The sequence below is a fragment of the Balaenoptera borealis genome (assembly GCF_965194805.1).
Source record: "Balaenoptera borealis genome assembly, contig: HAP1_SCAFFOLD_1539, whole genome shotgun sequence".
In the NCBI taxonomy this organism is placed as follows: domain Eukaryota; kingdom Metazoa; phylum Chordata; class Mammalia; order Artiodactyla; family Balaenopteridae; genus Balaenoptera; species Balaenoptera borealis.
Window position 1 is genome coordinate 5756 of NW_028122690.1, and position 25392 is coordinate 31147.

General features: G+C 46.4%; 1 long non-coding RNA gene across 1 annotated transcript; it reads right to left on the reverse strand.

Annotated features, from left to right (window-relative positions):
• Window positions 1-25392, reverse strand: LOC309622103. Its single transcript, XR_014240506.1, has 3 exons — window positions 25299-25392; window positions 12612-12749; window positions 1-66 (listed from the first exon to the last, which is right to left on the reverse strand). It is a non-coding gene; the product is annotated as an uncharacterized lncRNA (long non-coding RNA).

Genomic DNA, 25392 nt, shown 5'->3' on the forward strand with positions numbered 1-25392 from the left:
TGCAACCTCCAAGCCAGACAGCTTTCCTATGGAATGACAGAGAACTTGTCAAGGTGAAACACCAGTCTGCGGGAGAAAGGGAAGAAGAGAATGATGGAAATCGTTTCTGGGAAACTATTTTTACATTATGTGTTGTTTGTTCCCGGTAAATAAACTGAAATCTTCTTAACAGTACAACAAAATCTAAACCACTAAAGCCAACAATACAGGAGTATAACGTTCGACAAAAATTTCTTTGGCTGCGCAGCATGTGGGATCTTAGCTCCCCAACCAGGGATTGAACCCACGCCTGCTGCGTTGGAAGCGCAGAGTCTTCACCACGGGACCACCGGGGAAGTCCCAGGACTATCACTTTTAAAGGAGAAGGTACAAACCCCTCGGTTCTATGAACTGGAGATTTTTAGTAAGAAGTCAATATATTTGTTGTTAGGCACATTTTATGTTAGGCTGTCTCCCTGCACAGGATGCAGGCGCCTTGAGAATGGAAGTCATATCCCTCTATAGTACGTCCCTCTTCTTTCTGCTTTGCAGTTTGCTGCTCCACTTGTTCAACCCCACCTAGTAATAACCTATACTTCCCTTGTTCCTGTTTTCCCATCTGGAAAACAGACAAAAGGCAACCAAACAACGCAAAGGTCTCAACAAATAAGGGATATCCAAAACCAGAGATGGCCAGAACTTCTGTACCCCTGATGAAATAGTCCTCATACAAAACCTGATAATCAAATTCCTTAATGCTAGGAATCACAGTGAAAAATAGTATCTGAACTGACTTCTGTCAGATGAGTGAGAACTAAGGTTAATTCAGTGTATCTGAAGCATAGAAAGTGAGGGCAAAAGTGGCACAAGATGGGGCTAGAGAAGCAGAGAGGATTCTAGACCACGCAGAGTCTTAAAGGCCAACAGTGTGTTTTCTATTCTCAAAACAATGTTTGTGAGCGATGTTTATGAGCAACGTTCCAACTTGCTTTGAAGGTTTCTTGTGTGAAGAGTGGATTGGAAGGAAACAAGATATATGGACACTAGTTAGGACCTAATCGCAACAGACAGGCAAGTTCAGTATTAGGAAGTTGAGGAAGAGCTGGCTGACAGATTCCAAAGAAATTCAGGAGATGAACTGAAGCGGGCTTAATGGGGTAGGAGATGGAGGAAAGGAAGGTCTTAGGGAATTCAAGGGTTTACTGCACACATGAGCAAAGTCTCAAAATTAATCATTTGAACGTACAGAGGCGGATCTCCCAAATGACACCGGTTAGGAAGCAACGGTACGCCCTTTAGAATTCCTAGAGACAACACAAATCAACTGTTTCGATGGAAAATTCGGCGGGACTCTTGATTTCCATGGGAATACAGAGAAAAGAGACACTGATCTGGCTTGCAGGTATATTTAGGAAGCTGTTAGCCGGACATCACCTACTAGTATCATGTAAGTAGGCCGTCCGAAGTAGGAAGCTTAGGGGAAAAACCTGGAGGAAAACTTAAAAGCTTAAGCCACACCTCTACACTACACCACCTTTCACAATTTCTTCTCAGATAAGCATCATCCCCATCAGTGAAGAAACTCGTACCTCATAATAGGAAAAACAGGCCTAAAGATTCAATGTGTGTCTTGGGAGGTCCCATCTATGCGATATCTTCCTGGGACCAGAAAAGGCCCCAGGAAGATCCATCTCTGCACCCCTGAAAGCTTACCACCAAGGAAAATGACTAGGTCCATAGATTTCCTCCCTCAAACCAGCTTACCTCACACATAGATCATTAGCAACTCCGCCCTTACTCACATTATCACAGTCACAAGAGTGGTTAGGGAGAAAAGCACTAACCAGGGGAACTAAAACAGAGGCAATCCAGGCCAAGCTGGGCTGGTGGCAGATATCTTGCTCCTTACGCTCGGGTGCATAATGCGACTCACCACAGTGCCTTTTTCACAGACCCTTTTGAACGTTTCTCCACAGAATCCAACAGCTCAAGTTAGTTCATGACGCTTCAAGGTCAACAATCGTCAAGAGAAAAACATGCAATATGTCTTACAATGTTGGATTCCTTACAAACAGGACAAGGAGATAACCATGTAGACAAAACCAGAGCATTTGAAAACATCTGTATTCTACAAACACACCAGTGAATGCTATAAATAAGGTACTATGACATAAAACAAAATGAAAACTAGATGTGAGACTGTTCTCTTCAGTGTACAGACTTCATGGCAGTTGCTGCACACTATCTAGCTACTTAGATCTTTAACTCTCTGTTCTGTTAATACCAAATGAGGCCCAAGTGTGTCAACCTGTTTCCCACAGAAACCAAAAAGTCTACATGCATCTCTTTTCTCCTGTGCCCTTTCACCTTACCTGCTCCCAATTCTCCACCAACGTCCTCCTCTTTCTCTAATTATTCTCCTCTTCATTTTGCTTGGCCTTGCCCCCAAGCATGCAAGACAGAGAGTCCTAGAGGTCCAAGATTCTAGAGTGGCTGTTTGCAAGGCGGAGGAGATTACAGTAACTGCCACACTGTATATACTTCTGTGCAAAGAAAAAGGGACAGTGTTCAGAATGTCTCTCACATATAACAAGAGCTGGAGATGGCAGGATACCTGTGTGGCCCAAGGAACTAGAGCTAGCAAATTATGGGCCAAACAATTGCAACCAAAGGCTGGAAGAGGAAAGGTCTGCAACCAGCTCTGTCTCCTAGCTCTCTGGTATTTGCTGCCAACGGGCAGAGTCTATTTCGTGAAGCATCAAGCACTGAAAAGAAGACTCCTGCTGCTGGAAGGTGACAGGAAGTAACGTCCAATGCAAGATCAAGGCTTGTCCTCGAAGCAATGCCCATAATGGAAGAAAAAAAAAAAAGAGAAAGCGGAAGAGAAATGTTAAGTCGCAAGTCCAACCTGGCCCCCAGCCTAGCCCAGCCCAAGGAAGGTAGGAGTCAAGGAGAAGAAACTAAAAGAGAAGAGCCTTGGACCACAACATTCTCCACAAGGTACACTCAACAAACTTCACCCTACTCTTGAACCAAGTTACAAAAAGAGCTTCTTAATCCCTACTTTGGCTCCTTAAAAGCTGCTATCAGTTCACTCATTAGACACATATGATTTCAGAACAACTGTAATAGTTCAAACTAGATGGCTCTTTCCTTCCTAAGGATTATTAATTAAAGAAGATCTATATAGCTCTAAGTATATGATACATAAAATAGAATACTCTGTAGAATATAAGTAACTCTTAGTTCAGTGTATTAATGAACGTCTGTAAGAAATGTTGCAATGATTTCCCTAATGGAAGAGCCTGGGGGAGGTAAATCTGTCTTCTAGGATTTCCTCCCCAGAGCTCAGAAACTCAGGTGTTGTTTTAGCTCTCCTACACTCTCTTCACCCAAGCCCGCCTTCCTGTTGGGGATCGGACCTCCCTATTGGCTCTCTCATACCTTTCAACTGCCTGCTTTGTGACATCACTCTCCTACCAAACCTACTACCACTTGGTAGAGTCTTGGGGTTTCCGTGGAGCTGTTTGGACCAGTAACCAGTGACCTCTGTACTGGACACGTGCGCCGTTCAGCTGCAGCCACTCGGACATCCTCTAGTGTTGTCTCCTCATCCCTGGTACCTGCAGTGGATGCTTCCTCTTCTCTGACCATGTCAGGTAAGAAAAGAAACTTTGGAAAGTTTTGCGTTCGATTTCTTTTGCCCCTAAATTGAGTAGGAGATTCAAAATAGCATGGAATAATGAGGGAAAGTATTGAACTACACGTCTGGAGACCTAATTTCAGTTTTGACTTTGACGTTTACTATCTGTGTGACTTTGGACAAATCACTGGCTGTCTCACAAAGCCTGTTGCTTTCCTTAACTGTTACGTTAGGATACCACGTTGGGTTGATCACTCTGATCCCCTTCTTTTCCAGTATTGAGCCTTAAAGGGTACCCATGTAGAAAACGAAATCAGACACTTCTCAAGAGTGTTTCAACAGAAACATAGAAAAGTCAGGGGACATAGAAAACTAGCAATATATACCAAGATGTTTCATCTCTAATGGTCTCCCTCCACTAGGATTTCGACTAGTTGAAAAGAGAGAATAGGGAGAGAGGATGGAGAGTACTGGGCTCTACAGGGAGGCACAGAGTCGAGCGTAAGGAAGTTTAGGATGGTTTTCATTAGCACAGGCCAACAGGCACCAAGAGATGGGAGAAAATGTAAGAATGAAGAGGGAAAGCATAGAGGAGCTCTCAAGAAAAACGGAGTTTGCAATGGAATGCTGATGGGAACCAAAGATTTTCAATTAAAGCAGAAACAGCACAGAGGGAAACCTGCTCAGAGCAGGGCAAAACCAAGTTGATGGTAGCAAACCCTTACATTAACAGACTAAGAAGGAAAGTAAGGCCAGAACAGGGGATCACCAGGAAAGGCAGCTTATCAGAAAAGTCATACTCCGTTTTCTTTCTTTTATTGCCTCTCTGAATACAGTTGGCCACTTGACAGTTTTGAATATAAACATTTTAGAAATACGTTTTAGAAATGATGCCTCCTATAAACAAGCAACCACAGTGGTTATCTAGGGGGCTGCTTTTCAGTGTTTTATTCTTTCTAATTTTTAAACTAGGTAGACATTTCACCAATTCAACATTTTAAGTGATATCTTCTAAATTGAATCAGAAGGACTATTTTCCTTGGTGTGATATGTAGGTTCTAAGGCAAGGCTGCTTTTCATTTTTACAGTTATTTCCTTCCTAACACAGAGAGCACATTGATCAACAGCCATCGTTCGCTTGTAGAGCTTAGCTACCGAAGAAGAAGAAGAAGAAGAAGAAAAAGTCAAGCCCCACATCTCTAATTCCCCCCACTTAGGGAATTCCCTGGCGGTCCAGTGCTTAGGACTCGGTGCTTTCACGGCCAGGGCCACGCGGCGCGGCCAAAGAAACAAAACAAACAAACATCCACATTTATCGAAAACCATATTGTGGAGTCCTGTGGATTTTCTTACATTTGAAAATCTTTTTTAATTGGATTCTAGGCATGATGGTTTTTTGAGGTTTTGGGATGCCATCTTCTTGGATGCTGAAGATGATTCTAATCTAAGTTCTAGGATAAATCCAAAAACCTTCCTGATACATTTTAAGCTTCCTTTCTGCTTATTATATAAGCTATATTCATTGAAATATATATTTCTCCTAGGCTTAATACCTCTTACTTGCTGGGTAAAAATATGAAGGAGCACAATAATGAAACTCTTTTACACTTATTATTTTGCTGTCTGCTTCGTACCGGTTTTCATTGAAATACTTGTCTATATGTGTTGTGGCTACCTATACATGCACATTTATTGCATTCTGTTGCTTGTTATGCATTTTTTACTGACATACCTTCTCTGTCTGTATGCATTGGCTAGGAATTCATTCACCTCTATCACCTCCATCGTGTCTTCTGGTTAATAGTATTCACTAAAATAGAGTGGGCAAAATTCACTTTCATAATATTGCATGGATGGTACAGAATGCCATTTGTTAGTAAATTCATTAGGCTTCGATACTTGCCACATACCTCAGTTTTCATTAATATCTATGGATTTCTTTTTCGTTAACGTAATATGCTTGTCATGATTTTTCTTTGTCTTTCTAGAACTTATTGTATCTTCCTCCATATAAATCATACGCAATAGATCAGCTTATTCATCTATTAATTATTACTGCTATTATTATTGGTGGTGGTGTTATAACCACTTTATAGGTGAGGAATCTGAAGTAATCAGATAACTTTTCCCTTTCCAAAAGCACTTAAGAAATCCACTTTCGGGTAATCATTTTGAGGTAGGATGAGAAACCAGGCTTGAAGAGGGCAAAAATGACTCTTTCAATTCACCAGTTGGACTGAGCTGTACGTCACCTCTAGGTAATAGCGTGGGAACTGCACAAGCAAAGGGAGACACTGAAGACGACCATGGTAATAGCCGTACTGTTTTCTAATGGACAAAAAAAATGCCTATATTATAAGTTCTATTTCTCCTGCTTTCTGGCAGTATCATGCTCAGAGTGGAGTCCTGGCAAGGAAGTCAGGATACTTAGGTTCTGAAACCTGGTAATGATACTAACATAATGAGAGAACTTGAACAAGTCAACCCGACCTCTCTGAGCCTCAGTTTCCTTACTCACGAAATGAGACTGAGAACATCGAAGTTCTCTAAGGGCCTCCTAGTTCTAAAATGCTTCCAGTCTAGGAAATAGCATAGAAGTCAATACGAGTGCAGGCTGAAGGGAAAGACAGGGCAGGGAGAAGGTTGCTTCCAGCCTAGAGAACAATCTCTGAACCACACCACTTGGCTCTTCTGCCCGTCTGTGCCCAAGATGGGAGCACAGGCAGTTAATAGAGAAGAGTGGAAAACTGCTCAGTCCTTACAGCCATCATTAACTGTCTGATTTTGGGTTTCTCAGGAAGTAGTGATAGTAGAGGTGTCCTGATAGCAAGAACCTTCAGATGATGCCGTTCCTCAAACGTAGTGAGAATTTCTCAACCTCCCTGAGTTTTTCATGACCCTCTTGTTCTTACAGAAAATTTCCAACATCCATCTCTACTTGGAACTCTAGATTCTCTGCAGCATTCTCCTCCTGTGGTGAGCAATGCAACTTCCCTAACACGAAGTGTCTGCAACTTCTCCAGAGTCTCTGCCCCTGCCGTCAGTTCGGCATCGGCTACCGGTACCCCTTTCCAGACACTCATGGGTAGTGCCTACCTTTACCAACATTCTAGCACGACTATGTTATCTGGAGTTACTGACCACAGCCAGATCTCCACTTCAGCTGCTTCCTATCCAGGTGTTCTTGAGTGGGACATCACAGCAAGCACTGAAAAGAATTCTTCTTCACTCGGAGACTTTACTCTGGCACTCACTGACCGCCACACAGCTGCCTCCTCCATGTTTCTGGCAGCCCAGTATGATAAAACTTCAGACGCCAAGAACATGGTCCCTCTACATCCATCGCTTTCTGCCAGCCTTGCTCAGGGAACACCATCTCAGATTCCAAATCAGGGGCAGAGCCGCCTGCCACTTCCCTGCCAGGAAGGAAGCCAGGTATATTACTATAACCAAGGCACACTGGAGTCTTTACTGTATGGAGAACTTGGCTCCTGCCCGCAATCCTACGGCTCGGCGTCATACACAGGAAGTCGGGCCTCTGGGCAACCAGAAATGGGAATGGGACTGAAGGAGATTCAGCCCACAAATATCCGACCACCAGCTTCCACCTCTGCAGTCTGCCACCCTGTGTCTGCTCAACGCATCACAGAAACAAGTTTTCAAGGTGAGTATAACAAACGCCAGAGAAAGTTGAAGAATGAGGTCGGCACTCAAAAATGGGGTCAAATCGACAGCTGGGAAGGGGTGTAGAGGCAGGTAGAATTTAGATCCTGAGCCTTTAATAACCACTACCTTCGCTCAGTGCCCTCTGTTTTTAGACTCTCTATGAGAACACCTAGGGCTTCCCTGGTGGCGCCGTGGTTAAGAATCCGCCTGCCAATGCAATGCGGGGGACACGGGTTCGAGCCCTGGTCTGCGAAGATCCCACATGCCGTGCAGCAACTAAGCGCATGTGCCACAACGACGGAGCCTGCATTCTAGAGCCCGTGAGCCTCAACTACCGAAGCCCACGTGCCTACAGCCCATGCTCCGCAACAAAGAGAAGCCACCGCGATGAGAAGCCCGCACACCGCAACCAAGAGTAGCCCCCGCTAGCCGCCAACTAGAGAAAGCCCGTGCACAGCAATGAGAGACCCAGTGCAGCCAAAAAAATAAATACGTAGAATAAATAAGTTCAAACAGTAAATAAATACATAAACATAAATTACAAAAAAAAGAACACCTAATGCAGGTGGGAAGGTGGGAGGGCCACTGTAGAGGTCATCTATGCTACATGTACAAGAACCCCGAGAGCACACCAATCGGTACCACACTTTTCACTGCTGTAGCCGATCGTTCCCCCTGTACTGCCACACTGTAGCACTCCCTTCCCTCATCTACTGCTATAGTCTCTTCGGAAGGTGTTTCAGAACTCTTGTTATGAGAGTGCCAGTTGAACTGTCCTCACTTCCTTCATTTATACCAGGATTGAAGACCTTGTGGTCCGAGATCCTGTCCAGAGAGCAAGCAGGCTAAGACTCTGTCTTTGTTGATGTATTTCATCAGCAAGGGCTCTACCCCCTCTCCTAGTTCATGGTGTGACGTGTTCTTGGCCTCTCGGGAAAGTGGGGAGAATGGAAAGGACCCTATATGAGAATGCTAGGCTTTGTAAAACATTTCAGGTTTTTAAAAATAAGACTCATTTTGTATTGGACTTATAAACAGTCCTATGAAATACAAAGCGAGCCGAGAATCAGCGACAGGAAAGGCTCACCAGTAAGAATTACAACAGTCACCGCTTACCTCGTAGCATAGGGCACTGTCCGTGATCCTTAAGAAGAGTTAGTAGAAATGCCTTGCCCATCTTGCCCCTGAACCCCTTGAAAGGTACACGACTGCTGTGTTGGTGTTTAGGGGGAGCATCTCACTTACCAGGGACTGACTTCTCCCTTGATCCCTTTGTAGGGATGGAGACCTCCCCCCTGGTGATGAAAAATTCCCTGGGATTGCAACCTCCAAGCCAGACGTTTTGTGTGACACAAAGTCAAGAACTCCCCAAGTCCTGCAGTAGCAGAAACAGCCACATACTTGAGAGTAACCCACCATCTGAACTTGGGGACATTTCAGTGACAGCTCCAGTCCAGAGTGCCAGGCGTCTCCTGGCCCTGCCTCCAGCTCCAAGCCAGGGACAAATAGAGAGTAAGCACGTGGATGATATCAAAACCAAGCTTTCAAAGCCTCTGGATGCCTACCAGATCCCAACAGAGAACCAAGATCCTCCACTACTCCCTTTAGGAATCCCTGATATTCACCAGCCGCTGGCCTGCACCGATCCCCTCAGCCAAGAGGAGCAGCCTGGTTCTGAAAATGCTGATCTGGGAGAGAACAGCCGGAGTCGTCAGGACCTAGGGACACTTGAAAATGGGATTGAACCTAGCAGTGGTCTTGCAGACATTACTACACTGGCGGAGGATATTCACCTTCCCCAGCTCTTTAATCCTTTGAAAGATCTTGATCAATCCCAAGGTCCCAACGTGATCAAAGCTAAAGACACCAGAGCCATTAAGGTGAATCAGGTGCAGGAAAAGCCAAGTGTCATAAAGGTTCCCTCTGATCAACCCAGGAAGAACAAACAGAAAGCCTCTGAGCCTATCAGTGGCGCTCCCAAGGCCAAAATCCAGCCAAAGAATCCAGAGTGCCTGTTAGGGGGAGAAGTGGTTACATGCCACGCTGCAGTCAGTGACAGGGCTCCTGTGAACACGGCCAAGCACTCTCAAGGCAAACCTCAGAAAGCTGCATCCAGAAAGATCAGCAAAACTAAGAGCCACGGGCAGGAAAAGACCAAAAGGACCAGAGGGAGAAACAAGGCTGAGGAGAACAAGCAGTCAGGGAACAAAGTCAAGGCAGAAGAGAAGCCAGCAATCCCCCACACGAAGCGAAAGGAACACCAAACTGAGCTTCTCCAACAGAGCTTTCAAAAGCCTCGAACCTCCCTTGGCGTGCGCATGCTGGAGTCTGTGAAGGTTCTTCATGCGCTGGGGAAGAAGAATGAGACGAAAACTGGGCTCTCTTCCTGTCGGCTCTTGGGAAAGTCAAGCAACCCCAAAGACCCCCAGCCACCCCCAGCTATCCAGCCATGGCGGCATACCCCACGTGAGGGGAAGGGTCCTGAGAAAACGCAAGTCCAAGCCCAGAAACCAGACAGCAGTGCTGAAACAGAGTGTCCGTCTCCAGCCCAGTATGAGCGGCCTCCTCCTGGGAAGGTCAAGTTGATACCTCTGCCTTTTTCTGCCTGGGACAAGCCTCAAGCTCGACCCGCTCCTCGGAGGCCACAGTCTCTGGCCTCACATCGGCCTGCTGGGGCTTACCGTGCCCAGCCTGGTTCTACTGACTCAGCTCAACCTGCTGCAGCCAATTCATCCCAGCCAGCTCCTGCCTCTTTGCCAGGCCCCGCCAAACCAGCTCAGCCAACTGTGACCAACCCAACCCAACCGGCTTGGCCCAACCATACCCAGCCTCGTGTCCCTCAGTCTGCTGCTCCTAGGCCTGCACCCTCCAAAACTTCATCTGGCGCTCCTCTCCAGCGGGAGCCTGTTCCCCCTGCTGTGAATAAGCGCCAGTCCCCACCCAAGCTCCAAACCCACTTTCTACTCCAAGACTTCAGCAAGCAACGAGTTCCATGGAGGGAACCCAACGTGCCTGAGCCAGTCATGTCAAAGCCCATCGAACAAGAGCAGAGGCCAGAGCGAGAGGCCATGAAGAGGCGGGCTCAACAACAACGGGAGAATGCTGCCAGATACACCTCTTCGGGCAAGCTGCAATTTTTCACCGAGAGGGAAAACGAAATGGAAATTGCCGACTACTACGGATACGTCAAGTGAGAGCTGCTAGGATTCTTGGTGCCACCTTGGCTACCAGCTGTTCTTCCATACACAGGTAAGACAGGTATAGAACTGAATAAGTAAATGGAATACAATTAATAGACGAGTAACAAACCTTTCGAATTTTCAGATGCTGCTAACTGGGGCGTGAGAAAGGAAGGACTGAAAGTTGGATGGGAGAATGAAGGAAAGGGGTAAAAACTGAGCAAAGAGGAAGGAACTTGGCCCAGGGCTAGGAAGGCCAAAAGAGACGTATGGATTTAGGAAAGGAAGCAGGAGCGAGGATGAAATGGCAGAAGTAAAAAGCAGGGTCAGAGGTCTGGGTTGAAAGAACACAATTGGAGTAGAGTTGAAGGTGACAGAAGATGAGTCTAGGTTTACTAGGAGAAATAGAAAAAGTCTCTCGGGGACGCTGGCCTTAAGTCTCACAACCACCAGATAGGTATTTCAGAAAACAAGAGGTTCAGGACACATCTCTGAAAGGTCTGAGTTGCCTTATTCAGGTGTGACTGTAGTGGGGGAATAGGGAAATCTACCAGAGAAGTGGCTAGGGCTCAGAGTTATCCTAGGGGCAGCTGACGACAGGGGCAGAGCCAAGGGAACTGCTGGATCAGGAGGCCCACGAACAAAGCAGGGGCATAGCCGCCTGTCACTTCCCTGCCAGGAAGGAAGCCAGGTATATTACTGTAACCAAGGCACACTGGGGTCTTTACTGTATGGAGAACTTGGCTCCTGCCCGCAATCCTACGGCTCGGCGTCACACACAGGAAGTAGGGCCTCTGGGCAACCAGAAATGGGAATGGGACTGAAGGAGATTCAGCCCACAAATATCCGACCACCAGCTTCCACCTCTGCAGTCTGCCACCCTGTGTCTGCTCAACGCATCACAGAAACAAGTTTTCAAGGTGAGTATACAGACGGCAGAGAAAAGTTGAACAATGAGGTCAGCATTCAAAAATGGGGTCAAATCGACAGCTGGGAAGGGGTGTAGAGACAGGTAGAATTTAGATCCTGAGCCTTTAATAACCACTACCTTCTCTCAGTGCTCTCTGTTTTTAGACTCTATATGAGAACACCTAGGGCTTCCCTGGTGGCGCCTGCCAATGCAGGGGACACGGGTTCGAGCCCTGGTCTGCGAAGATCCCACATGCCGTGCAGCAACTAAGCGCATGTGCCACGACGACGGAGCCTGCATTCTAGAGCCCGTGAGCCTCAACTACCGAAGCCCACGTGCCTACAGCCCATGCTCCGCAACAAGAGAAGCCACCGCGATGAGATGCCCGCACACCGCAACCGAGAGTAGCCCCCGCTAGCCGCCAACTAGAGAAAGCCCGTGCACAGCAATGAGAGACCCAGTGCAGCCAAAAACATAAATACGTAGAATAAATAAGTTCAAACAGTAAATAAATACATAAACATAAATTACAAAAAAAAAGAACACCTAATGCAGGTGGGAAGGTGGGAGGGCCACCGTAGAGGTCATCTATGCTACATGTACAAGAATCCCGAGAGCACACCAATCGGTACCACACTTTTCACTGCTGTAGCCGATCGTTCCCCCTGTACTGCCACACTGTAGCACTCCCTTCCCTCATCTACTGCTATAGTCTCTTCGGAAGGTGTTTCAGAACTCTTGTTATGAGAGTGCCAGTTGAACTGTCCTCACTTCCTTCATTTATACCAGGATTGAAGACCTTGTGGTCCGAGATCCTGTCCAGAGAGCAAGCAGGCTAAGGCTCTGTCTTTGTTGATGTATTTCATCAGAAAGGGCTCTACCCCCTCTCCTAGTTCATGGTGTGAAGTGTTCTTGGCCTCTCGGGAAAGTGGGGAGAATGGAAAGGACCCTATATGAGAATGCTAGGCTCTGTAAAACATTTCAGGTTTTTAAAAATAAGACTCATTTTGTATTGGACTGACAACAGTCCTATGAAATACAAAGAAGGCCGAGAATCAGTGATAGGAAAGGATCACCAGTAAGAACTACAGCAGTCACCGCTTACCTCGTAGCATAGGGCACTGTCCGTGATCCTTAAGAAGAGTTAGTAGAAATGCCTTGCCCATCTTGCCCCTGAACCCCTTGAAAGGTACACGACTGCTGTGTTGGTGTTTAGGGGGAGCATCTCACTTACCAGGGCCTGACTTCTCCCTTGATTCCTCTGTAGTGATGGAGACTTCCCCGCTGATGAAAAATTCCCTGGGATTGCAACCTCCAAGCCAGACAGCTTTCCTATGGAATGACAGAGAACTTGTCAAGGTGAAACACCAGTCTGCGGGAGAAAGGGAAGAAGAGAATGATGGAAATCGTTTCTGGGAAACTATTTTTACATTATGTGTTGTTTGTTCCCGGTAAATAAACTGAAATCTTCTTAACAGTACAACAAAATCTAAACCACTAAAGCCAACAATACAGGAGTATAACGTTCGACAAAAATTTCTTTGGCTGCGCAGCATGTGGGATCTTAGCTCCCCAACCAGGGATTGAACCCACGCCTGCTGCGTTGGAAGCGCAGAGTCTTCACCACGGGACCACCGGGGAAGTCCCAGGACTATCACTTTTAAAGGAGAAGGTACAAACCCCTCGGTTCTATGAACTGGAGATTTTTAGTAAGAAGTCAATATATTTGTTGTTAGGCACATTTTATGTTAGGCTGTCTCCCTGCACAGGATGCAGGCGCCTTGAGAATGGAAGTCATATCCCTCTATAGTACGTCCCTCTTCTTTCTGCTTTGCAGTTTGCTGCTCCACTTGTTCAACCCCACCTAGTAATAACCTATACTTCCCTTGTTCCTGTTTTCCCATCTGGAAAACAGACAAAAGGCAACCAAACAACGCAAAGGTCTCAACAAATAAGGGATATCCAAAACCAGAGATGGCCAGAACTTCTGTACCCCTGATGAAATAGTCCTCATACAAAACCTGATAATCAAATTCCTTAATGCTAGGAATCACAGTGAAAAATAGTATCTGAACTGACTTCTGTCAGATGAGTGAGAACTAAGGTTAATTCAGTGTATCTGAAGCATAGAAAGTGAGGGCAAAAGTGGCACAAGATGGGGCTAGAGAAGCAGAGAGGATTCTAGACCACGCAGAGTCTTAAAGGCCAACAGTGTGTTTTCTATTCTCAAAACAATGTTTGTGAGCGATGTTTATGAGCAACGTTCCAACTTGCTTTGAAGGTTTCTTGTGTGAAGAGTGGATTGGAAGGAAACAAGATATATGGACACTAGTTAGGACCTAATCGCAACAGACAGGCAAGTTCAGTATTAGGAAGTTGAGGAAGAGCTGGCTGACAGATTCCAAAGAAATTCAGGAGATGAACTGAAGCGGGCTTAATGGGGTAGGAGATGGAGGAAAGGAAGGTCTTAGGGAATTCAAGGGTTTACTGCACACATGAGCAAAGTCTCAAAATTAATCATTTGAACGTACAGAGGCGGATCTCCCAAATGACACCGGTTAGGAAGCAACGGTACGCCCTTTAGAATTCCTAGAGACAACACAAATCAACTGTTTCGATGGAAAATTCGGCGGGACTCTTGATTTCCATGGGAATACAGAGAAAAGAGACACTGATCTGGCTTGCAGGTATATTTAGGAAGTTGTTAGCCGGACATCACCTACTAGTATCATGTAAGTAGGCCGTCCGAAGTAGGAAGCTTAGGGGAAAAACCTGGAGGAAAACTTAAAAGCTTAAGCCACACCTCTACACTACACCACCTTTCACAATTTCTTCTCAGATAAGCATCATCCCCATCAGTGAAGAAACTCGTTCGTACCTCATAATAGGAAAAACAGGCCTAAAGATTCAATGTGTGTCTTGGGAGGTCCCATCTATGCGATATCTTCCTGGGACCAGAAAAGGCCCCAGGAAGATCCATCTCTGCACCCCTGAAAGCTTACCACCAAGGAAAATGACTAGGTCCATAGATTTCCTCCCTCAAACCAGCTTACCTCACACATAGATCATTAGCAACTCCGCCCTTACTCACATTATCACAGTCACAAGAGTGGTTAGGGAGAAAAGCACTAACCAGGGGAACTAAAACAGAGGCAATCCAGGCCAAGCTGGGCTGGTGGCAGATATCTTGCTCCTTACGCTCGGGTGCATAATGCGACTCACCACAGTGCCTTTTTCACAGACCCTTTTGAACGTTTCTCCACAGAATCCAACAGCTCAAGTTAGTTCATGACGCTTCAAGGTCAACAATCGTCAAGAGAAAAACATGCAATATGTCTTACAATGTTGGATTCCTTACAAACAGGACAAGGAGATAACCATGTAGACAAAACCAGAGCATTTGAAAACATCTGTATTCTACAAACACACCAGTGAATGCTATAAATAAGGTACTATGACATAAAACAAAATGAAAACTAGATGTGAGACTGTTCTCTTCAGTGTACAGACTTCATGGCAGTTGCTGCACACTATCTAGCTACTTAGATCTTTAACTCTCTGTTCTGTTAATACCAAATGAGGCCCAAGTGTGTCAACCTGTTTCCCACAGAAACCAAAAAGTCTACATGCATCTCTTTTCTCCTGTGCCCTTTCACCTTACCTGCTCCCAATTCTCCACCAACGTCCTCCTCTTTCTCTAATTATTCTCCTCTTCATTTTGCTTGGCCTTGCCCCCAAGCATGCAAGACAGAGAGTCCTAGAGGTCCAAGATTCTAGAGTGGCTGTTTGCAAGGCGGAGGAGATTACAGTAACTGCCACACTGTATATACTTCTGTGCAAAGAAAAAGGGACAGTGTTCAGAATGTCTCTCACATATAACAAGAGCTGGAGATGGCAGGATACCTGTGTGGCCCAAGGAACTAGAGCTAGCAAATTATGGGCCAAACAATTGCAACCAAAGGCTGGAAGAGGAAAGGTCTGCAACCAGCTCTGTCTCCTAGCTCTCTGGTATTTGCTGCCAACGGGCAGAGTCTATTTCGTGAAGCATCAAGCACTGAAAAGAAGACTCCTGCTGCTGGAAGGTGACAGGAAGTAACGTCCAATGCAAGATCAAGGCTTGTCCTCGAAGCAATGCCCATAATGGAAGAAAAAAAAAAAAGAGAAAGCGGAAGAGAAATGTTAAGTCGCAAGTCCAACCTGGCCCCCAGCCTAGCCCAGCCCAAGGAAGGTAGGAGTCAAGGAGAAGAAACTAAAAGAGAAGAGCCTTGGACCACAACATTCTCCACAAGGTACACTCAACAAACTTCACCCTACTCTTGAACCAAGTTACAAAAAGAGCTTCTTAATCCCTACTTTGGCTCCTTAAAAGCTGCTATCAGTTCACTCATTAGACACATATGATTTCAGAACAACTGTAATAGTTCAAACTAGATGGCTCTTTCCTTCCTAAGGATTATTAATTAAAGAAGATCTATATAGCTCTAAGTATATGATACATAAAATAGAATACTCTGTAGAATATAAGTAACTCTTAGTTCAGTGTATTAATGAACGTCTGTAAGAAATGTGGCAATGATTTCCCTAATGGAAGAGCCTGGGGGAGGTAAATCTGTCTTCTAGGATTTCCTCCCCAGAGCTCAGAAACTCAGGTGTTGTTTTAGCTCTCCTACACTCTCTTCACCCAAGCCCGCCTTCCTGTTGGGGATCGGACCTCCCTATTGGCTCTCTCATACCTTTCAACTGCCTGCTTTGTGACATCACTCTCCTACCAAACCTACTACCACTTGGTAGAGTCTTGGGGTTTCCGTGGAGCTGTTTGGACCAGTAACCAGTGACCTCTGTACTGGACACGTGCGCCGTTCAGCTGCAGCCACTCGGACATCCTCTAGTGTTGTCTCCTCATCCCTGGTACCTGCAGTGGATGCTTCCTCTTCTCTGACCATGTCAGGTAAGAAAAGAAACTTTGGAAAGTTTTGCGTTCGATTTCTTTTGCCCCTAAATTGAGTAGGAGATTCAAAATAGCATGGAATAATGAGGGAAAGTATTGAACTACACGTCTGGAGACCTAATTTCACTTTTGACTTTGACGTTTACTATCTGTGTGACTTTGGACAAATCACTGGCTGTCTCACAAAGCCTGTTGCTTTCCTTAACTGTTACGTTAGGATACCACGTTGGGTTGATCACTCTGATCCCCTTCTTTTCCAGTATTGAGCCTTAAAGGGTACCCATGTAGAAAACGAAATCAGACACTTCTCAAGAGTGTTTCAACAGAAACATAGAAAAGTCAGGGGACATAGAAAACTAGCAATATATACCAAGATGTTTCATCTCTAATGGTCTCCCTCCACTAGGATTTCGACTAGTTGAAAAGAGAGAATAGGGAGAGAGGATGGAGAGTACTGGGCTCTACAGGGAGGCACAGAGTCGAGCGTAAGGAAGTTTAGGATGGTTTTCATTAGCACAGGCCAACAGGCACCAAGAGATGGGAGAAAATGTAAGAATGAAGAGGGAAAGCATAGAGGAGCTCTCAAGAAAAACGGAGTTTGCAATGGAATGCTGATGGGAACCAAAGATTTTCAATTAAAGCAGAAACAGCACAGAGGGAAACCTGCTCAGAGCAGGGCAAAACCAAGTTGATGGTAGCAAACCCTTACATTAACAGACTAAGAAGGAAAGTAAGGCCAGAACAGGGGATCACCAGGAAAGGCAGCTTATCAGAAAAGTCATACTCCGTTTTCTTTCTTTTATTGCCTCTCTGAATACAGTTGGCCACTTGACAGTTTTGAATATAAACATTTTAGAAATACGTTTTAGAAATGATGCCTCCTATAAACAAGCAACCACAGTGGTTATCTAGGGGGCTGCTTTTCAGTGTTTTATTCTTTCTAATTTTTAAACTAGGTAGACATTTCACCAATTCAACATTTTAAGTGATATCTTCTAAATTGAATCAGAAGGACTATTTTCCTTGGTGTGATATGTAGGTTCTAAGGCAAGGCTGCTTTTCATTTTTACAGTTATTTCCTTCCTAACACAGAGAGCACATTGATCAACAGCCATCGTTCGCTTGTAGATCTTAGCTACCGAAGAAGAAGAAGAAGAAGAAGAAAAAGTCAAGCCCCACATCTCTAATTCCCCCCACTTAGGGAATTCCCTGGCGGTCCAGTGCTTAGGACTCGGTGCTTTCACGGCCAGGGCCACGCGGCGCGGCCAAAGAAACAAAACAAACAAACATCCACATTTATCGAAAACCATATTGTGGAGTCCTGTGGATTTTCTTACATTTGAAAATCTTTTTTAATTGGATTCTAGGCATGATGGTTTTTTGAGGTTTTGGGATGCCATCTTCTTGGATGCTGAAGATGATTCTAATCTAAGTTCTAGGATAAATCCAAAAACCTTCCTGATACATTTTAAGCTTCCTTTCTGCTTATTATATAAGCTATATTCATTGAAATATATATTTCTCCTAGGCTTAATACCTCTTACTTGCTGGGTAAAAATATGAAGGAGCACAATAATGAAACTCTTTTACACTTATTATTTTGCTGTCTGCTTCGTACCGGTTTTCATTGAAATACTTGTCTATATGTGTTGTGGCTACCTATACATGCACATTTATTGCATTCTGTTGCTTGTTATGCATTTTTTACTGACATACCTTCTCTGTCTGTATGCATTGGCTAGGAATTCATTCACCTCTATCACCTCCATCGTGTCTTCTGGTTAATAGTATTCACTAAAATAGAGTGGGCAAAATTCACTTTCATAATATTGCATGGATGGTACAGAATGCCATTTGTTAGTAAATTCATTAGGCTTCGATACTTGCCACATACCCCAGTTTTCATTAATATCTATGGATTTCTTTTTCGTTAACGTAATATGCTTGTCATGATTTTTCTTTGTCTTTCTAGAACTTATTGTATCTTCCTCCATATAAATCATACGCAATAGATCAGCTTATTCATCTATTAATTATTACTGCTATTATTATTGGTGGTGGTGTTATAACCACTTTACAGGTGAGGAATCTGAAGTAATCAGATAACTCTTCCCTTTCCAAAAGCACTTAAGAAATCCACTTTCGGGTAATCATTTTGAGGTAGGATGAGAAACCAGGCTTGAAGAGGGCAAAAATGACTCTTTCAATTCACCAGTTGGACTGAGCTGTACGTCACCTCTAGGTAATAGCGTGGGAACTGCACAAGCAAAGGGAGACACTGAAGACGACAATGGTAACAGCCGTACTGTTTTCTAATGGACAAAAAAAATGCCTATATTATAAGTTCTATTTCTCCTGCTTTCTGGCAGTATCATGCTCAGAGTGGAGTCCTGGCAAGGAAGTCAGGATACTTAGGTTCTGAAACCTGGTAATGATACTAACATAATGAGAGAACTTGAACAAGTCAACCCGACCTCTCTGAGCCTCAGTTTCCTTACTCACGAAATGAGACTGAGAACATCGAAGTTCTCTAAGGGCCTCCTAGTTCTAAAATGCTTCCAGTCTAGGAAATAGCATAGAAGTCAATACGAGTGCAGGCTGAAGGGAAAGACAGGGCAGGGAGAAGGTTGCTTCCAGCCTAGAGAACAATCTCTGAACCACACCACTTGGCTCTTCTGCCCGTCTGTGCCCAAGATGGGAGCACAGGCAGTTAATAGAGAAGAGTGGAAAACTGCTCAGTCCTTACAGCCATCATTAACTGTCTGATTTTGGGTTTCTCAGGAAGTAGTGATAGTAGAGGTGTCCTGATAGCAAGAACCTTCAGATGATGCCGTTCCTCAAACGTAGTGAGAATTTCTCAACCTCCCTGAGTTTTTCATGACCCTCTTGTTCTTACAGAAAATTTCCAACATCCATCTCTACTTGGAACTCTAAATTCTCTGCAGCATTCTCCTCCTGTGGTGAGCAATGCAACTTCCCTAACACGAAGTGTCTGCAACTTCTCCAGAGTCTCTGCCCCTGCCGTCAGTTCGGCATCGGCTACTGGTACCCCTTTCCAGACACTCATGGGTAGTGCCTACCTTTACCAACATTCTAGCACGACTATGTTATCTGGAGTTACTGACCACAGCCAGATCTCCACTTCAGCTGCTTCCTATCCAGGTGTTCTTGAGTGGGACATCACAGCAAGCACTGAAAAGAATTCTTCTTCACTCGGAGACTTTACTCTGGCACTCACTGACCGCCACACAGCTGCCTCCTCCATGTTTCTGGCAGCCCAGTATGATAAAACTTCAGACGCCAAGAACATGGTCCCTCTACATCCATCGCTTTCTGCCAGCCTTGCTCAGGGAACACCATCTCAGATTCCAAATCAGGGGCAGAGCCGCCTGTCACTTCCCTGCCAGGACGGAAGCCAGGTATATTACTATAACCAAGGCACACTGGGGTCTTTACTGTATGGAGAACTTGGCTCCTGCCCGCAATCCTACGGCTCGGCGTCATACACAGGAAGTCGGGCCTCTGGGCAACCAGAAATGGGAATGGGACTGAAGGAGATTCAGCCCACAAATATCCGACCACCAGCTTCCACCTCTGCAGTCTGCCACCCTGTGTCTGCTCAACGCATCACAGAAACAAGTTTTCAAGGTGAGTATAACAAACGCCAGAGAAAGTTGAAGAATGAGGTCGGCATTCAAAAATGGGGTCAAATCGACAGCTGGGAAGGGGTGTAGAGGCAGGTAGAATTTAGATCCTGAGCCTTTAATAACCACTACCTTCGCTCAGTGCCCTCTGTTTTTAGACTCTATATGAGAACACCTAGGGCTTCCCTGGTGGCGCCGTGGTTAAGAATCCGCCTGCCAATGCAATGCGGGGGACACGGGTTCGAGCCCTGGTCTGCGAAGATCCCACATGCCGTGCAGCAACTAAGCGCATGTGCCACAACGACGGAGCCTGCATTCTAGAGCCCGTGAGCCTCAACTACCGAAGCCCACGTGCCTACAGCCCATGCTCCGCAACAAGAGAAGCCACCGCGATGAGAAGCCCGCACACCGCAACCGAGAGTAGCCCCCGCTAGCCGCCAACTAGAGAAAGCCCGTGCACAGCAATGAGAGACCCAGTGCAGCCAAAAACATAAATACGTAGAATAAATAAGTTCAAACAGTAAATAAATACATAAACATAAATTACAAAAAAAAGAACACCTAATGCAGGTGGGAAGGTGGGAGGGCCACTGTAGAGGTCATCTATGCTACATGTACAAGAACGCCGAGAGCACACCAATCGGTACCACACTTTTCACTGCTGTAGCCGATCGTTCCCCCTGTACTGCCACACTGTAGCACTCCCTTCCCTCATCTACTGCTATAGTCTCTTCGGAAGGTGTTTCAGAACTCTTGTTATGTGAGTGCCAGTTGAACTGTCCTCACTTCCTTCATTTATACCAGGATTGAAGACCTTGTGGTCCGAGATCCTGTCCAGAGAGCAAGCAGGCTAAGACTCTGTCTTTGTTGATGTATTTCATCAGCAAGGGCTCTACCCCCTCTCCTAGTTCATGGTGTGACGTGTTCTTGGCCTCTCGGGAAAGTGGGGAGAATGGAAAGGACCCTATATGAGAATGCTAGGCTTTGTAAAACATTTCAGGTTTTTAAAAATAAGACTCATTTTGTATTGGACTTATAACAGTCCTATGAAATACAAAGCGAGCCGAGAATCAGCGACAGGAAAGGCTCACCAGTAAGAATTACAACAGTCACCGCTTACCTCGTAGCATAGGGCACTGTCCATGATCCTTAAGAAGAGTTAGTAGAAATGCCTTGCCCATCTTGCCCCTGAACCCCTTGAAAGGTACACGACTGCTGTGTTGGTGTTTAGGGGGAGCATCTCACTTACCAGGGACTGACTTCTCCCTTGATCCCTTTGTAGGGATGGAGACCTCCCCCCTGGTGATGAAAAATTCCCTGGGATTGCAACCTCCAAGCCAGACGTTTTGTGTGACACAAAGTCAAGAACTCCCCAAGTCCTGCAGTAGCAGAAACAGCCACATACTTGAGAGTAACCCACCATCTGAACTTGGGGACATTTCAGTGACAGCTCCAGTCCAGAGTGCCAGGCGTCTCCTGGCCCTGCCTCCAGCTCCAAGCCAGGGACAAATAGAGAGTAAGCACGTGGATGATATCAAAACCAAGCTTTCAAAGCCTCTGGATGCCTACCAGATCCCAACAGAGAAACAAGATCCTCCACTACTCCCTTTAGGAATCCCTGATATTCACCAGCCGCTGGCCTGCACCGATCCCCTCAGCCAAGAGGAGCAGCCTGGTTCTGAAAATGCTGATCTGGGAGAGAACAGCCGGAGTCGTCAGGACCTAGGGACACTTGAAAATGGGATTGAACCTAGCAGTGGTCTTGCAGACATTACTACACTGGCGGAGGATATTCACCTTCCCCAGCTCTTTAATCCTTTGAAAGATCTTGATCAATCCCAAGGTCCCAACGTGATCAAAGCTAAAGACACCAGAGCCATTAAGGTGAATCAGGTGCAGGAAAAGCCAAGTGTCATAAAGGTTCCCTCTGATCAACCCAGGAAGAACAAACAGAAAGCCTCTGAGCCTATCAGTGGCGCTCCCAAGGCCAAAATCCAGCCAAAGAATCCAGAGTGCCTGTTAGGGGGAGAAGTGGTTACATGCCACGCTGCAGTCAGTGACAGGGCTCCTGTGAACACGGCCAAGCACTCTCAAGGCAAACCTCAGAAAGCTGCATCCAGAAAGATCAGCAAAACTAAGAGCCACGGGCAGGAAAAGACCAAAAGGACCAGAGGGAGAAACAAGGCTGAGGAGAACAAGCAGTCAGGGAACAAAGTCAAGGCAGAAGAGAAGCCAGCAATCCCCCACACGAAGCGAAAGGAACACCAAACTGAGCTTCTCCAACAGAGCTTTCAAAAGCCTCGAACCTCCCTTGGCGTGCGCATGCTGGAGTCTGTGAAGGTTCTTCATGCGCTGGGGAAGAAGAATGAGACGAAAACTGGGCTCTCTTCCTGTCGGCTCTTGGGAAAGTCAAGCAACCCCAAAGACCCCCAGCCACCCCCAGCTATCCAGCCATGGCGGCATACCCCACGTGAGGGGAAGGGTCCTGAGAAAACGCAAGTCCAAGCCCAGAAACCAGACAGCAGTGCTGAAACAGAGTGTCCGTCTCCAGCCCAGTATGAGCGGCCTCCTCCTGGGAAGGTCAAGTTGATACCTCTGCCTTTTTCTGCCTGGGACAAGCCTCAAGCTCGACCCGCTCCTCGGAGGCCACAGTCTCTGGCCTCACATCGGCCTGCTGGGGCTTACCGTGCCCAGCCTGGTTCTACTGACTCAGCTCAACCTGCTGCAGCCAATTCATCCCAGCCAGCTCCTGCCTCTTTGCCAGGCCCCGCCAAACCAGCTCAGCCAACTGTGACCAACCCAACCCAACCGGCTTGGCCCAACCATACCCAGCCTCGTGTCCCTCAGTCTGCTGCTCCTAGGCCTGCACCCTCCAAAACTTCATCTGGCGCTCCTCTCCAGCGGGGGAGCCTGTTCCCCCTGCTGTGAATAAGCGCCAGTCCCCACCCAAGCTCCAAACCCAATTTCTACTCCAAGACTTCAGCAAGCAACGAGTTCCATGGAGGGAACCCAACGTGCCTGAGCCAGTCATGTCAAAGCCCATCGAACAAGAGCAGAGGCCAGAGCGAGAGGCCATGAAGAGGCGGGCTCAACAACAACGGGAGAATGCTGCCAGATACACCTCTTCGGGCAAGCTGCAATTTTTCACCGAGAGGGAAAACGAAATGGAAATTGCCGACTACTACGGATACGTCAAGTGAGAGCTGCTAGGATTCTTGGTGCCACCTTGGCTACCAGCTGTTCTTCCATACACAGGTAAGACAGGTATAGAACTGAATAAGTAAATGGAATACAATTAATAGACGAGTAACAAACCTTTCGAATTTTCAGATGCTGCTAACTGGGGCGTGAGAAAGGAAGGACTGAAAGTTGGATGGGAGAATGAAGGAAAGGGGTAAAAACTGAGCAAAGAGGAAGGAACTTGGCCCAGGGCTAGGAAGGCCAAAAGAGACGTATGGATTTAGGAAAGGAAGCAGGAGCGAGGATGAAATGGCAGAAGTAAAAAGCAGGGTCAGAGGTCTGGGTTGAAAGAACACAATTGGAGTAGAGTTGAAGGTGACAGAAGATGAGTCTAGGTTTACTAGGAGAAATAGAAAAAGTCTCTCGGGGACGCTGGCCTTAAGTCTCACAACCACCAGATAGGTATTTCAGAAAACAAGAGGTTCAGGACACATCTCTGAAAGGTCTGAGTTGCCTTATTCAGGTGTGACTGTAGTGGGGGAATAGGGAAATCTACCAGAGAAGTGGCTAGGGCTCAGAGTTATCCTAGGGGCAGCTGACGACAGGGGCAGAGCCAAGGGAACTGCTGGATCAGGAGGCCCACGAACAAAGCAGGGGCATAGCCGCCTGTCACTTCCCTGCCAGGAAGGAAGCCAGGTATATTACTGTAACCAAGGCACACTGGGGTCTTTACTGTATGGAGAACTTGGCTCCTGCCCGCAATCCTACGGCTCGGCGTCACACACAGGAAGTAGGGCCTCTGGGCAACCAGAAATGGGAATGGGACTGAAGGAGATTCAGCCCACAAATATCCGACCACCAGCTTCCACCTCTGCAGTCTGCCACCCTGTGTCTGCTCAACGCATCACAGAAACAAGTTTTCAAGGTGAGTATACAGACGGCAGAGAAAAGTTGAACAATGAGGTCAGCATTCAAAAATGGGGTCAAATCGACAGCTGGGAAGGGGTGTAGAGACAGGTAGAATTTAGATCCTGAGCCTTTAATAACCACTACCTTCTCTCAGTGCTCTCTGTTTTTAGACTCTATATGAGAACACCTAGGGCTTCCCTGGTGGCGCCTGCCAATGCAGGGGACACGGGTTCGAGCCCTGGTCTGCGAAGATCACACATGCCGTGCAGCAACTAAGCGCATGTGCCACAACGACGGAGCCTGCATTCTAGAGCCCGTGAGCCTCAACTACCGAAGCCCACGTGCCTACAGCCCATGCTCCGCAACAAGAGAAGCCACCGCGATGAGATGCCCGCACACCGCAACCGAGAGTAGCCCCCGCTAGCCGCCAACTAGAGAAAGCCCGTGCACAGCAATGAGAGACCCAGTGCAGCCAAAAAAATAAATACGTAGAATAAATAAGTTCAAACAGTAAATAAATACATAAACATAAATTACAAAAAAAAACAACACCTAATGCAGGTGGGAAGGTGGGAGGGCCACTGTAGAGGTCATCTATGCTACATGTACAAGAACCCCGAGAGCACACCAATCGGTACCACACTTTTCACTGCTGTAGCCGATCATTCCCCCTGTACTGCCACACTGTAGCACTCCCTTCCCTCATCTACTGCTATAGTCTCTTTGGAAGGTGTTTCCGAACTCTTGTTATGAGAGTGCCAGTTGAACTGTCCTCACTTCCTTCATTTATACCAGGATTGAAGACCTTGTGGTCCGAGATCCTGTCCAGAGAGCAAGCAGGCTAAGGCTCTGTCTTTGTTGATGTATTTCATCAGAAAGGGCTCTACCCCCTCTCCTAGTTCATGGTGTGAAGTGTTCTTGGCCTCTCGGGAAAGTGGGGAGAATGGAAAGGACCCTATATGAGAATGCTAGGCTCTGTAAAACATTTCAGGTTTTTAAAAATAAGACTCATTTTGTATTGGACTGACAACAGTCCTATGAAATACAAAGAAGGCCGAGAATCAGTGACAGGAAAGGATCACCAGTAAGAACTACAGCAGTCACCGCTTACCTCGTAGCATAGGGCACTGTCCGTGATCCTTAAGAAGAGTTAGTAGAAATGCCTTGCCCATCTTGCCCCTGAACCCCTTGAAAGGTACACGACTGCTGTGTTGGTGTTTAGGGGGAGCATCTCACTTACCAGGGCCTGACTTCTCCCTTGATTCCTCTGTAGTGATGGAGACTTCCCCGCTGATGAAAAATTCCCTGGGATTGCAACCTCCAAGCCAGACAGC